Here is a 15,506-nt window from a genome sequence, read left to right on the forward strand (position 1 = left end):
ACGGATCCACAGCTTGTAATCAGCAGCGTGCAGACCCTGACTCTAAGCAATGGATCACAGCCTCCCTTTCTCTGGAGGGAGCCTTGAAGACATTGTGTCACAGGTGTGTCCTCCTGGGCTCTCGAAACCAGGCTATTGAAGTGGCTCCCCTTCAGGTTACCAGCCAGTGGGCCTCCTGTTTCCACAGCATCATGCCTGGGGTGCTATTCCTCCAACACAGCAATCGAACTGTGGGAAATTGCAACAACACATTTAAGTAGACATTTTGTACTTCCCTGGTCCAGCCAACCAAAGTTGGAACCCCTAGAAAGACCCCAAAGAGGGTATAACATATCAACTCTACTTCTCACAGGGCCCTTCTCAACCCTGGATGCACTTTCCAGTCGCCTGGAAAGCTTTTTAATAACCTCAATGCCTGTGCCCTACCCCCGAAACTTTCTGATCTAATCGGACTGGGATGGCACGCAGAGTCCCCAGAGATCCTAATGGGCACCCAGGTTTGGGAGGCCCAGCTACAGGATGTTGGTGTTGCTCTGGTGCTAAGAGAGTCTTTTAAACTTTGGGAGGTGGTTTTCTGTCCCCCTTCCATGAGGGATTGAAGTAGTCTTCCCCAATGAGGGAGAGGCCATGGCTCATTTTGAATGGAGGTTGTTTCTCTTTCCCTTCTCCATGTATTGGTCCTCCCAGAAGAACTGTCTTCAATCACCCCAGGAAGAGAGCTGTCTCTAAAACCTTTAGCAGGATCCCCACCACCACCTCATAACTCATCCTTCTGTGTCACAATACTTGGAGGCTAACAATCCTTCGTCACATCTAATCCAAATCCTGCCTACCACAATCAAACTACAGTTCTCTTGTTTGTCCTTGTCGGAAACAAAGGACAGCTGTTCTCACTTGCACAAAGCTCTGAGGACCGATCGGGGAGGAGGCTGGCAGCCGAGGGTAAATCCAGATTTGTCTGACCTTTGTTTTACATCAAACTTCAGGTACAAGTCTTCTCTTCCTCCAGGACCCCGATGCGCGAATCAGAAGGGCATCCCAGTTGAGGGTCCTAGATTTAATTCCTGGAATGAATAACGATGACTTGGGCTTCTTTGTTCTTGTTCTTTTTCCCATTTCTTCACGTGTGAAGCAGATAAAAATGTGTTGAGGAAAGACCACATCTAACGAACAAAATCATCCTTATTTGCACTCATTTCTGCTGCTCCTCCCCCCCGCCCCAGCTGGGTCCCCTAGAACCAATAGCTTCACCTGAATTTTGTGAAGCAAAAGGAAGGAGAGAAAAGCCAGTACATGAACTAGCTCTTTTCTATGACCTAGAGAAACTAGGACAAGAGCATCACAAGGCTGTTGCATTTAATGCCTATGGGTTTGTTCCAAGGGACAAGTTTATGGGGTTGATAAACTGCACAGAGGTAGTCATCTGAGAATCTTAGGGCACCTACCTCGAGTGTCATGTTCCTGTTTGTGGCTGTCTAGTCCATCGTCACTACTTTATAATCACCCCCAGCACTTGGAGGAAAAAGAATATCCTACCTGCTCGGTAACTAATTGCTTGAAAACAAGTCTAAATCTGTTGAGCAGAATGTCTCCCTTCTCCCACCCCCCCTTCCCTGCCCTACTGCCATGCTGTTAAAGTTATGAATGTCTCTTTCCAGTTTCCCCACTGGGATAGCTATGTTCTCAATGTTGTCTTCGGCAAATTACCAAAATAGAATTTATGATTCATTGACCCAAATTATATTCCCACTGACAATATCTGCAGAAATCCCATTCAACAATGGCTTGCTGAGTTTACAGAAAACATACATCACTCCCTAGAATTCACCCACCCCAACAAGGCCAACAGAAGTGCAAATTAAATCTTATCTCCTCGGAAGTCCTTGATGAAGAACATCCTGGTCTTGGCAACTCGCTGAGTATTTGCAAAAAGCTCTGAGAGAGCAGGATTGTTAGGGTTTTTCTGCAAGTTGGAGTTAAATCTTGAGGCATGTATTAAGGACCTCTCTGAAGGGACCATAGACTATTTTCTTAAACTACAACTCTGACCTCAAGTCATCACACTTACTTTGTGCTCTGAGCACCTTAGGGCATCACAGACATTTTTCTCAGCAGGTGCACATTACACGGTAATTAGGCTCTCACTTTGATTTTTCTTGCCCACGATCTTAAAGAGGAAGAAAAGTAATCTAAAGTTAAGAAACCAAACTTACATTATTTTCCTTAATAGATAAACTTTTCCCTTTGTAATTTTTACTTTTGTGGACTCGTCTCAGAATGAAAGCAAGTGCTAATTTAAACCCAGTCTATGCAGAGCTACGTGGAATCCTTGCAAAGCGAAGATGAAACGGCACTCTCTATCCATCTCTCCCGGTGAATGCAGCTTTAAAAACTGAAAAGAATGTGCAGGGCAGCTATTTGAGGACTCTGGAAAATAAGTGATAGCAGGTGGATTGGGAAAGACCAGAATTCGAAGTGCCACAGAACCAGACTTGAACGCCCTACCCTCCACTTCTTTCTCTTCACATTTCCTGGCTTGGACTCAAAGCCACCCAAAAACTGGAAGAGAGAGTTCTAGAAGCTCTCTAATTCTGGCTCTACAAGGAGGAAGGGGACTCCGAATGCTGAGGGGAGGGGGAGCTGGAGAAAATGGTCCGTTTTTCTTTTTCTTCTTCTCTGTTCTGTTATGACCCAGTCCCAGACAACCCTGATGTGCTTGCTGGTGGCAATGGAAGCGTGAGGCCCATGGGCAACTCAGACTCTCTTCCCTCTGGGTTCCTTTGTCTTTTCTCTCCTTTCCCTGTCTTCCTCATCTCCCCAAATCCCTTTCCTATCCACCTCAGGAAGACCAAAGCTTGTCAGTAATCAAAATCTTTACACCAGTTACTGCTCAGGCTTGGGCTTTGAGCCTCCGTTCCCAAGAGTTGAGGAAGCTCGATGTCAGCTATAAGGATCTGCAGAGTAAAGGTGCTTCCAGTTGCCTTGGGTTTAAATGTGGATTGATACTTAGAGAAAGGGGCTTTAGAAAGGGGGTTTTGTTCTCTCCGAAGTATTTACCTAAAATTCCTTAATCCATGAAGGCATTTTCATGTGAATCCTTTATCCATTTATTCCTTCATGGAAGTAGCATACTTTCAAAGCGTAAAGGATGATTGCAAGGCATTATGGGCAAATATTCTAGGGTAGATTCAGGGCATTGGAAAATATAAGAACATTACCATGTCCTTCCATCACAGAAGAGGCTATCTTTTTAAATGTAGATTCACTTAATTTCAGGATGATAATTATCTATACCCTTACTGAGGACCAACTATGTACAAAGCATGGTTAAGATTTTGAGAAACAGATTTTGACTTTTAAAAGAGGATTTATTTGCACAGCTACATCCTGAAATAGCAAAGTGTTATTGCCTGCTTCTCTAGAATCCTGGTTGGAGCTCGGAAAATAAACAATGCACTTACATAGAAGTAGGAAAATCCACCTTCCCTCCATAAAGGGGCAAGCGAGGTCTAGCAGAGTAGCCAGCCCTGACAATGCAGCCCCAGAATCAACAGCTCCCTTTGCAGTCACAGGCCCTACCTGATACCCCCTGCATGGCCACATATGTGGGAGCAACCAAAGCCACCAACACTGAGGACCTTGAATGGGTGAGGAGGCCTAGTTTCCCCCCAGGAAAAGCAGAGCTGCCCAGGTTGATTCTGGGCTTTAAGATCAGACAGTTCTCCCTAGAGTGCAGGGGCACCTGAACCGACCTCCCACCCCTCCCACTAACACTACCCGATGGCCTAAGTGTGTACAGCTTCCTTGAAAAAGGAGCTGCTCTTCCTCGGGCAAGGCCACCTCATATCAGCAATTCCCACCTGCCTGGGACTGTGGCCCAGCCGTATATCTAGAATCTCTCTTTAGACTAGCTTTCTTGCCAGCCTGACAGATCCTGGGGCCTGATCTAACCTCCTACCTCTTACCCAGGGCGCCATTGCTCACCCTGATGGCTTGTGTCCATCAGCATCAGACAGAGCGGGAGGGGGGCGCCTGGGTGGCTCTGTCAGTTAAGCGTCTGACTCTTGGTTTCAGCTCAGGTCCTGATCTCAGGGTCCTGGGATCGAGCCCCACTTTGGGCTCCATGCTCAGCAGAGTGTCTGCTTGAGGATTCTCTCTCTCCCTCTCCTTCTGCCCCTCCCCCTGCTTGTGCGCATGCTCTCTCTCTTTCTCAAATAAATAAACCTTAAAAAAAAAAAAAAAAGAAGACCGAAGGGGAGACTTGGACTTGTGCTCTGGGCAGCATTGCTCTATCACATGTTTCTCTGTAGATCGCCTTTGCAGAATCACATTCAGGATCCCTCAGAAAGCTGACTGACCAAGAGCTGGGAGGGGATAGAGCTTCCCCTCTGGAGCCTTTGAAGCCAGAGAGAATGTTCAATCTTTTCCATGCCTGAGCATCAGGCTGATCGAGTGCAGAACATTTGGTGTGTCCCACATATCAAGTCTGTAAGGCCTGAGCTTCCTGGTTTCTAAATGCAGGCATGTTTATCTGCGTTGTTGCCTTGGTAGGGCTCCCAGTCCTGACGATGCTTCCGAGTTACCCAGGGAGCTCGTTATAGATTCCAGACAGGCTGGTTCCTGGGGTCCACGAGGTGGGGCCCAGCACTGTGTGAGTCTGAGGCAGCAGGAGTTGGCATTTGGAAAAAATTGGTATACACCACGGCTTTGGACAAATGAAGATACAAACTCATTTGGCCTCCCTGAATCTTAACGTGTAGCATTCAGAAGACTTGGAGTGTTCTGGGATCCCTACGTGTCCAGTTACCATGGCCATATAGTTTTTTCAGGACACTGGTCCTGCACACCTGGCACTCGCCCTCCGGCTCAGAAAGTGCTGATGGGAGCAAAGCAGAGCTCGCTAATGTGGAAAAGCTCTTAAGCACAGAGAGATGCTTGAACAAACTGGCATTCCCCTTCAACAGTCCTCAACAGCCCTTTAAAAATGCAACAGAGTCGATTGTATTTTTAATCATATTCTGCTCACTCCCTGGCTTCCCACTATCCCATATGGCTTCCTCTGGAGGTCACAGAGAACATAAAGTTCCCCAAATGGCTGGGCATAGGCCAAGTGGAATGTCTTCATGGAATTTTCTGTTTGTTTTTAATGTGGCAAGGTTACAGACTAAGACAAAGACTCCAATCAGAACATAATAGAGCTATCATTGTCACCCGTCCATTCATAGGGCCAGATTCTGGAATCCGTCACTGTGTTCCCTCAAGTCCTCTCCGGCTGAGATCACACGACAGCAACAGAGTGGAAACAGATGAGGTGCCTGTCAGTGGGGGACTGAGTCCATGACCTCAGATGCGGCTGCACAATGGAAAATCATGCAGCCCTAACAAAGAGTGTTTACGCCCCTGATTTGGAGAACTCTTTGTAGACATAATGCTAATTGAAAAAAATAAAAGCAAAATGCAGAATCAAGGAGATGACATATGTATGTATTTGTGTATATCTGATTATATGCACTAGCCTGGAAGGACATATTTAAAAAATAACATTGTTTGCCTTTGGGGAGAAGGAAGTGTGGCGGGCGGGGAGGGGAATGTGTGAGGGAGGATTTACATATACTCTTTTTTCTAAAAAAATTCAAATATAGTTAACATACGGTGTTATATTAGTTTCAGGTGTACAATATAATGATTCAACAATTGTCTGCATTTCATGGTGCTCATCATGATCAGTGTACTCTTAATCCCCTTTATCTATTCCCTCCATCCTCTTGCCCCCCCTCCCCTCTGGCAGCCGCCAGTTTGTTCTCTGTATTTAAGGATCTGTTTTGGGGGGGCACCTGGGTGGCTCAGTCAGTTGAGCGTCCCACTCTTGATTTCGGCTCAGGTCATGATCTCAGGGTCATGGGATGGAGCCCCACCTCGGGGTCCACACTCAGTAAGGAGTCTGCTTGAGATTCTCTCTCCCTCTGCCCCTCCTCCCACTCATTCTCTCTCTATAAATAAATAAATTAATTAATTAATTAAAATAAAATCTTAAAAAAAGAATCTGGGGGGCACCTGGGTGGCTCAGTCATTAAGCGTCTGCCTTCATGTTATGCGGGAAGCCTGCTTCTCCCTCTCCCACTCCCCCAGCTTGTGTTCCCTCTCTCGCTGTGTCTCTCCTTGTCAAATAAATAAATAAAATCTTTAAAAAAAAAAAAAAAAGAATCTGGTTTTTGGTTTGCCTTTTTTTTTTTCTTTGTTCATTGGGTTTGTTTTTTCTACAGATGAGTGAAGACAACTCTTAAGTATCTACATGGATTGTGGGAACAGGTAGTTTGAATAAAGCTAATTTTAAAGGTATTTATATTTCGTTTTGGTTCAGTTTTACTTTTTTTTTTTTTGCCACAAATTCGCCTCTCTAATCATGTTTTGCTCACCTTAATTTTAGACCAAGTCTGAGTTATATGAAAACACGCCAGCTGGACAGTGGGAGGAACCAGCTAAGAAGCCAGTCTCGGAAAGAACATTTGCCTTGGGTGACTGATATGCAAATAATGAGGCGTGGCTAAGGTTTGAGACCCAGTTGTCTCCTGAAGGTGAGAGCGTCAAGGTCATGACCCACGAGTAGTGTGCCCTGGGATTTGCATGCTCTTACTAAGAGTCAGGGAGTCTGAGTCAATCTAAGATTAGGGCACTTGACTACAAAACTGGTCCCACTTATTCTACTCTGCATAGCCATCTGCTTCCTCTTTGACTTGTAGCTCTTCTTATCAAGCAGCAGAGTCTATGTCCCCACTTCTTGACTCTGGACTGGCCTTTAGACTTGTTTGGGTCAATAAAATGAAGCAAAAGTAGTATTGTGCTGGGACGCCTGGGTGGCTCAGTCACTTAAGTGTCTGCCCTTGGCTCAGGTCATAATCTTGGGCTTCTGGCTCAGCGAGGCATCTGCTTCTCCCTTTCCCTCTGACCTCCCTTCCACTCATGCTCTCTCTCTCTCAAATAAATAAATAAATAAATAAAGTCTTTAAAAAAAAGGTAGTATTATACCATATCCATACCTAGGCATCAGGAGACCTTGCGTACTTCACTCCCTCTCTTGGAGCACTGCCTTGGATATGAGCCCAAACCTGGGCTAGCTGCTAGGGTGATGGCCCCGAGCTGAGGTCCCAGATATGCAAGAAAGCCCAGCCAAGATCAGCAAAGCCAATCTGCCAACTGAGGGCAGATGCATGAGAATCTATCTAGCAGCAAAACTGTCCAGCTGACCCATACACTCATGACTTAAATACAAGCTTATTGCTTTAAGACACTGGGTTTTCTGGTTGTTTCTTACATAGCCTTTTTTTTTTTTTTTAAGATTTTATTTATTTATTTGAGACAGAGAGAATGAGAGACAGAGAGCATGAGAAGGAGGAAGGTCAGAGGGAGAAGCAGACTCCCTGCCGAGCAGGGAGCCCGATGCGGGACCCAATCCCGGGACTCCAGGATCATGACCTGAGCCGAAGGCAGTCGCTTAACCAACTGAGCCACCCAGGCGCCCTGTTTCTTACATAGCCTTATTGTAGCAACAGATGACTGGTACAGAACTCCTTTACTATCCTGACTTTGTTTCCTTTTCATCACTAGTACTCTACCTTTGCCTTCTCATTACCAGCCGCTTAGTCTCCATGTAAGTTCATCTCATTAAAGAGCATCTATCAGGGGCACCTGGGTGGCTCAATCGTTAGGTGTTTGCCTTTGGCTCGGGTCATGATCCCAGGTTCTGGGATCGATCCCCACATTGGGCTCCCTACTCAGCAGGAAGCCTGCTTCTCCCTCTTTCACTCTCCCTGCTTGTGTTCCCTCTCTCACTCTGTCAAATAAATAAAATATTAAAAAAAAAAAGAGCATCTATCAGGGACACATGGATGGCTCAGTCGGTTAAGCGCCCAACTCTTGATTTCAGGTCATGATCTCTAGGTTGTCAGATCGAGCCCTGTGTTGGGTTCCTCACTCAGTGTGGAGTCTGCTTGAGATTCTCTATCTCCCTCTGCCTCTGCCCCTCCCCCAGCTTTCTTTCCCTCTCTCTCTCTCTAAAAATAAATAAAATAAAATCCTTTTTTTTTTTTTAAAGAGCACCTATCATGTGTCAGATCTTTAATGCACAGTCCCTGACCTCAAGACATGGACAGTTAGGTGGGGGAGCAGATAGACAGGACTGATGTGTGTACTGATTATCATGAACATATAGGAGAAGAGCCTGGAGGTTCAGCAAAGTTTCCTGGCAATGACGTCTGAGCTGTCTTAAAAGATAAATAAAAGTTTGTCAGTGGAAGAATGTACAAGGGATTTCCAGGCAAAGGGTTCAACATAGGGAAAGGTGTGGGACATGTACTTCTCGCCCATTTCTAATTCCTTCTGGCTTCTAACCTCCACATCTTCCCTCACTCCTTCTTTTCCCCCGTTTCCTCTAATTACAGTCTATGGTTCAGTTTCTTAGAGCCTTGGTACTTAAAGTGAGGCCAGGAAGACCAGCAGCTGTGACATCACTTGGGAGCTTTTTAGAAATGCAGATTCTTGAGACTTTGCCCCCCAAACATGCATCAGAATCTTTATTTTATTTATTTATTTATTTATTTATTTATTTATTTATTTATTTTTTAAGATTTTATTTATTTATTTGAGACAGAGAGAATGAGAGAGAGAGAGCACATGAGAGGGGGGAGGGTCAGAGGCAGAAGCAGGCTCCCTGCCGAGCAGGGAGCCCGATGCGGGACTCGATCCTGGGACTCCAGGATCATGACCTGAGCCGAAGGCAGTCGCTTAACCAACTGAGCCACCCAGGCGCCCCAGAATCTTTATTTTAACAAGATCCCTACGTGGTTCTTATGCACCTTCAAGTTTGAGAAGTGCTCCATTATAACACTAGCATTAAGGGGGAGGGCTCACAACTTGCCCTATAACTTCATCAGCCATATGAAGCTTTAAAGGGTAAGTTTTGCAGAAGTTAAGTTCACCAGCAGAGGGTATATTGCCTGTACCAACTACACTTTTACTTATTTTTTATTTTTTTAAAGATTTTTATTTTTAAGTCATCTCTACACCCAACGTGGGGCTCGAACTCACAACCCCGAGATCAAGAGTCGCGTGCTCCACCAACTGAGCCAGCCAGGTGCGCCCCCAACTACACTTTAGACTGCCTTCTAATATGGTTATTTTTCTTGAAGACATGTTTTATCTCCCTAATTAAATTGTAATCAAGAGCTGCATTTCCTTGATTCATCACTCTTGAGTGCCTCGGGCAGAAAGGAAATGCCAAGAAGACAGACAAGATCCTCCCTGTAGGAGTCTGCGATTTAGTAAGAGGAGAAATTCACCATGAACTACAACTTAGATCCTCAAGCCTCGCTTGGCTTCTGGCTGAGGGAGAGCCCTGGACACATTTCTTGATGTCCCCGAGCCTCAGTCTTCTCGTCTACAAAATGGGGATAACATGCAAGTTGCAAGTTCATCGTAAGGATTAGAGATCATGTGTGTTCAGCACAGCCCTGGCACACAGTTGGTGTCCCTTAAAAAGGTGCACCCTGACGCTGCAGAAAAGGCAGAGGTTATATTTAATTGAGGCAATCAGAACAGGCCTTGCAAAAGAATCAGTGCTAGAAATGGCTGGTAAGCATTAGACCGGCAGAAAGAGTAGAGAGGTTTTCGTAGGTAAAGGAAATTAAATAAGTAACACCTTCTCATAAGGCATATTTAGGAGACCAAGAACTCATCCGATTTTTCCCCTCTGATTTGTGAATGTATTATTGATAGGAGTAGTCTCTTAAAAGGTAAAACAATCAGAGCACTTTAAAAAAATATTTATGCGTTTTATGCAGTAACCAGTCGCCTTTGCTGTAAAGATTAAAGTGATGGGAAATAAGATCTCCCAGAAAATCTGGGCCATATGGTCACCTCACACTGTGGCTGTGCACTCACATTCAGCCGTTGTGTTGGCAGACTGCTGCCCAGACAGAGCGGGGTGAAGTCAGGACAGGGCCCCCCGCTTCAGCATGAATGTCTCTGCCTTCTCCTGCTAACACATTTCCTCCGCCACTTAAGAATGTGCAGAGCATTTGCCAGGTCGGGAGTGCCTGGTTATGACAGCACCATTTGCGAAGTAAAGAGTCTATTTATGAAGATAATGTCAATACCCAGGCCAAGCCCACCGTGGGAGAACCTTGGCTCCTAATTAGCAAGAGCGGTGCATTTTAATGAGGACGCCTCGCTAGGCAGTTGGCTCCTGCCTTGACTGCCAATGAATCTGGGGCAGAGGGGGTGTTGGCAGAGAGAACACAGAGCAGGTGAGGAGAACAAAACAGAAATGCGCTCATCTCTTGGAGACTTTAAGCCTTAGAATGATTTGATTTCCCCATTATCCTGGCTGTCATCCCCTAGGCTGCTTGTCTGAGAGCAAATGGCTCTTAGAAGAAGCCGTGGCTCTTGGGTGAACTAAGGTAAGCAGATGCAGCCCTCTGAGAACTTGGGACTATTGCGGGGAGCAAGGAGGCCTAAAATACGGGCAGTTGATCTCCCCTGTAAGGCAATGAATCCATGCCAAGAGGCCTGTGGAGAAACCTGGATCCTTTGCATTCTTCTGATTGGGCAAGAGAGCAACAATGGCCCTGGCCTCCAGAGATGCCATGGAGATGATCTAATACCACCCAAGGTCATATAAGCCAGAACCTCAGAGTCTGTGGTCGAACGCTGTTGGCATGCTGCTGGTGGGCGCCATTAAGAAAGCAGAACTCCTGGGCGCCTGGGTGGCTCAGTCGGTTAAGCGACTGCCTTCGGCTCAGGTCAGGATCCCGGAGTCCCGGGATCGAGTCCCGCATCGGGCTCCCTGCTCGGCGGGGAGTCTGCTTCTCCCTCTGACCTTCCTCCTTCTCATGCTCTCTGTCTCTCATTCTCGCTCTCTCAAATAAATAAATAAAATCTTTATAAAGAAAAAAAAAGAAAGAAAGCAGAACTCCTTAGCATCTGAGCTGTTTCTGAATTCCGTCTCAAGGAGTGTGATCTCCCCACTGAAAGGGCAAATGACCACTCATAGGCGGGGACAGAAGCTCCAAAATGCATGAAGGAACTGGGGAGCACCCTGATGTTGAGCCACTGCAACTTGCACCAGGAGGATGCGTAACTTGGTTGGACCCTTAGCGGTTCTCTCTTGGGGACGATGAGAGTTGGGCTGGAGACTGAATTGTCTTCAGAAGACTCCTAGAACTACAGGCCCGTGAGTTTGGCAATGAGCCCCAGCGAGATAAACGATGGGATTTGTCAAAAGAATGTTTGTGGGCAACTTGAAAAGAAAGAGGTGATCTTTCTTTAGAACAGGTATAAGACCACTATAAAAAAAATCATGGTAGAGACTACTACCTATCCCCCAACATCTTTTCTTTACTTTTCCCACAGGAACAGATATTTTAGCAGAGCAAATGGATACTATATTAGTTTCCTATTGCTGCTGTAACAAATTACCACGAATTCAGTGGCCTAAATCAACACAAGTTTACTATTTTACAGTTCTGGAAGCCAGAAGTCTAAAATGGAAACGCAGGGCTGTATCTTCTTTGGGGGCTCTAAGAGACAATCTGTTTCCAAGCCTTTTCTAGCTTCTAGAGGCTGCCTGCATTCTTGGGCTTGTGGTCTCTTCCTTCATCTTCAAAGCCACCAGCACATCGTCAAATTTCTCTCTCTTTCTCTCTCTGACCACTGCTTTCATCCTCTGCCTTCTGACTCTCCTGTCCCCCACTTACAAGGATGCTTGTTATTACATTGGAATCATGTAGATAATCAAGAATAACCTCACATCTCAAAAGCTTTTGCTTAATCACATCTGCAGAGTCCCTTTGCTACAGAAGGTAATGGAGAGGTTCTAGAGATTAGGACATGAGTATCTTGGTTGGTGGTGGTTGGGGGGTATGGATTATTTAGCCTACCTGAGCTACTTAAAATAAAAGCGAAATTTCCCAGCCATGTGAACAAGTTCTGACAATGCATATGAGCAAAAGTGAAATATGTCCTTTTTGAGTCACGCCCTAAAACAAAGATACACATTATTTACTAAAATGTGGATGAAGAGGGTGCCTGGCTGGCTCAGTCGGTTAAGCGTCTGCCTTCTGCTCAGGTCATGATCCCAGGATCCTGGGATGGAGCCCCACGTCGGGCTCCCTGCTCGGTGGGAAGCCTGCTTCTCCCTCTGCCACTCCCCCTGCTTGTGTTCCCTCTCTTCACTGTGTCTCTGTCAAATAAATAAAATCTTAAAAAAAAAAAAAAAGAAGAATTGAAGAAGGAACCATAAAGACATGGGGGTGGATCACCTGGGTGGCTCAGTCCGTTGAGCATCCAACTCTTGATTTCGGCTCAGGTCATGATCTCAGGGTCGTGGGATTGAGCCCCACGTCAGGCTCTGAGCCTGCTTGGGATTCTCTCTCCTTCTCTTCCCTCTACCACTGCCTGCCTTGTGTGCTCTCATAAATAAGTAAGTAAGTAAGTAAGTAAGTAAGTAAATAAATAAATAAATAAATAATAAAATCTTTAGAAAAAAGATATGAACAGGGCCTTCGGATATTTACTGAGCATTTGTTAGGGATAAGGTACAATGCTCAGTGACAAGGGACAGAAAAGAGGATGAGAAGGACACATTTCTGTGCCCTCTTCTTATAGGGCAGAAAAAGCATTTATAGAAATGTATACAAGGTAACCCATGGAAAGCTGAGCTCACAGGGCGGCCCATTAAGAGCCTATTGTATGGGGGTCCTTTTGACTGTTTCTATTCTGCTTATGTTTTGTTAGCTGTAGCAAAAAGTTTTTTTGTCCATCCCTGGTAGATGATGACTCATCAGAAAGGGTTGGAAACACTGTTTTACTCTGGCAAAACATCAACTTGTGTTTCTAGGAATTGAGTCCTCCCCAACCGCCATGTGAAGATAAACAAGTTTTCTGGGGTTGCTAAGGACGGTACAGACATTTTAGTCCATCTACCAACCACCTGACTCTTTGGGGGAACCACTGAGCACTTTTGCAGTTAAAAAAAAAAAGTGAATGAGAAGAATAAGGGCTTTGAGAGTGAGGCCAAACAAGGGAATGAGGAAGAGATATGGAAAGGAGTCCTGAGTCTGGGGGCCTCTATTCCTGAGAGTTGGACCCAGTTGGATATTGTCCCCAAAGTGCCAGGGGTTGCGAACCCCAAGAAGAAGCGTCATGAGGGGTAATACACAAGTGTCCTGAGCAGGTCCAGGACCTCAGCCTAGAAGGCCCTCATCAGGGCTGGGGGGGACACTGGCCTGGCTTCTGCTTCAAGTCCTTGCCTCCAAATCCTCTGCCCACAGTCCCCCAGGACCCTCATGAACCCTAGAGGGCCACCATAATTGTTCTTTCAGGCTGCCCTGGGGAGTGTTCGAGAGCTCTGAGCTGAGGATGCAAGGTGCCAGCATCCCATTGCACAAGTGATTAGAGCACAGAAATAACTTGGATCCCCAGAAGCAGGAGCACTTACTCTCTTTGGAAAGACCCCCACACCTAGATAAGCTGAAATGCCCTTCATGTCTTTCTCTTTCCATTCCGATTCTTAAGAAAGTTCAGAACATTTTCAATGTTATAAACCAGTTGAACAGCAACTTCTTCTGTCCTCTGGCCCTTCCTGCCCTTGAGAACCCCTCGCCTCCTTCCTATCCCTTGGTTACTGTTTCTCCATCCCACGATAAGGGTGGGTTGCAGCCCGTATGAAAGACAGCTAACTGAACAATGCTATACACCGATTTGGTTTAGGGTAAATACCAGTTAGAGACCATCAAAAAATACTTCACAGGCAGAAAAAGTATTGACCGCCTCTTGCTACCCACATCACGGAGGTGTTCACTTGTCTAGTTGGTAGAACTCTGGGGATGGGTGATAAACCAGGACATGATCTCTTGCTGGCAATGACAACTCAGAGACTCCTGTCACTAATCTGGGCCGAGTCTGCAAGTTGCTTAGGAACAAGAGCTTACCAGCAGAGTTAGGAAAATGATCGTTTATTCAGAAAAAAAGAAAAAAAAATTTTTTTTTTTTTAAGGAATCTTAATGACATTTTCCCAGCCTACAAGTTTTATATTGAATCCCACTAGAGTTCCACAAACATAACTTTAATAGCTCCCATTAATGGGATGCTTGCTGTGTGTCAGAGCTTTTCCCACAACGTGTTAGGTGGATAGGATCTCTGTCTCATAGAAGGGGAAATTGAAGCTCAGAGCTGGCCCTTAAGTGGTCTGTATTGTCTCCTTTGGGGTAAGGTATGAAGCTGGGATTTGAACCCAGGTTTGTCTGGTCCCAAAGCCTGGGGTCTTTCCATGATGCTTCCTCAGCATCACAGTAATAATAGCAAAGAGAAAAAGATCTGAACAGGAGTTACTTTATATTTCCACATCATTCAAAGCGTCACTGTCCATATGATCATGTTTGCTCTCTTCTGCCACTCCGTACTATAATGACTGAGAGAGGTTTCACATCACACAGCCGGCCCAGGCTTCTTTGCATGCACACAATGACAGCTATGAAGATCCCAAGGGCATACATTTACCTTTGGTGTCTGGTACTTCTTGTGAAACCCTACCCTTCCCACATTCGCTGCGGCAGCCCTGCTGTGGGGCCACGTTCTATTGTTTTGGGGAATTGTTGTCTTCTTCCCCAGGGGCTGGAGACCTGATACAGATTCCTCTGAACACCTCAATCCACCTGAGTACATGGAGTGTTTGTACACTCTGCAAAGGTCAGCAAAGGAAAGCAGAGTCCCAGGTCTTACATCTAAATACCCAAATTCTTTCTCAAAAGAGTGAATTAGGTTCACTGGTTAATTCACTGTCTTTCACACACTATAGAGGCCAAGTAAATATCTGCTAAATAATGAATACTGATTAGCATATAACATTTGGGGCAAACCAAAGACAGGATCCAGGCTCTCTTACAACCTAAGCCAAAATCCAAAGCACCAAAATAAATAGGTAGTTAGAAAATTGGGTCACTGAAAAAAATGGGCTCCTTTTAGCATCATTACGATACTGATAGAATTCTGACTTTTCTCACTGCCTCAGTTTACTTAGGTGACAGATGAAGAGTCTGGATTAGGTGGTCACTAGGTTTCCTAGCACTTGGGTTTTATAAGGTAAAATATTATTTTTAGGAGAAATAAATGAAAGTAAATTTCCTCACCAAGAAAAGTTTGGTTTTTCTTCCCTCTTGAGCTAAAACAATTTAGGGAATTGGATCTGAACTACTTCTCATTCAAATTTCTGATTTTTTTTTGGAAACAACTGGCAGAAATGATGATTTCAAAAACTGGAACAAAAATTAAGTAATTTCACAAAATTAGAGCCTTATTCTGAGTGACACATTAATAATGGAAAGAGAGTACTGAGCAAATTGCATTAACTTTGTCACTTCATAACAATAGGACACCAAAGGGGTGATTAAATTTATCTCCCTGACATAAGTGATAACTCCATACCAAATGCAGTGTCATATTGTGTAGAAAA

General features: G+C 45.2%; 1 long non-coding RNA gene across 1 annotated transcript in view; it reads right to left on the reverse strand.

The window, feature by feature from the left end:
* Window positions 1-1,120: 1,120 nt before the first annotated feature.
* Window positions 1,121-15,506, reverse strand: part of LOC118013330 — a 39,648-nt gene continuing 25,262 nt past the window's right edge. Inside the window, exon 3 of the long non-coding RNA XR_004679992.1 lies at window positions 1,121-1,163. This is a non-coding gene — a long non-coding RNA (uncharacterized LOC118013330). The remainder of the gene's footprint in view (window positions 1,164-15,506) is intronic.

This window comes from Mirounga leonina, unplaced genomic scaffold, assembly GCF_011800145.1.
Source record: "Mirounga leonina isolate KUSES-001 unplaced genomic scaffold, KU_Mleo_1.0 Mir_153, whole genome shotgun sequence".
Taxonomy (NCBI): Eukaryota; Metazoa; Chordata; class Mammalia; order Carnivora; family Phocidae; genus Mirounga; species Mirounga leonina.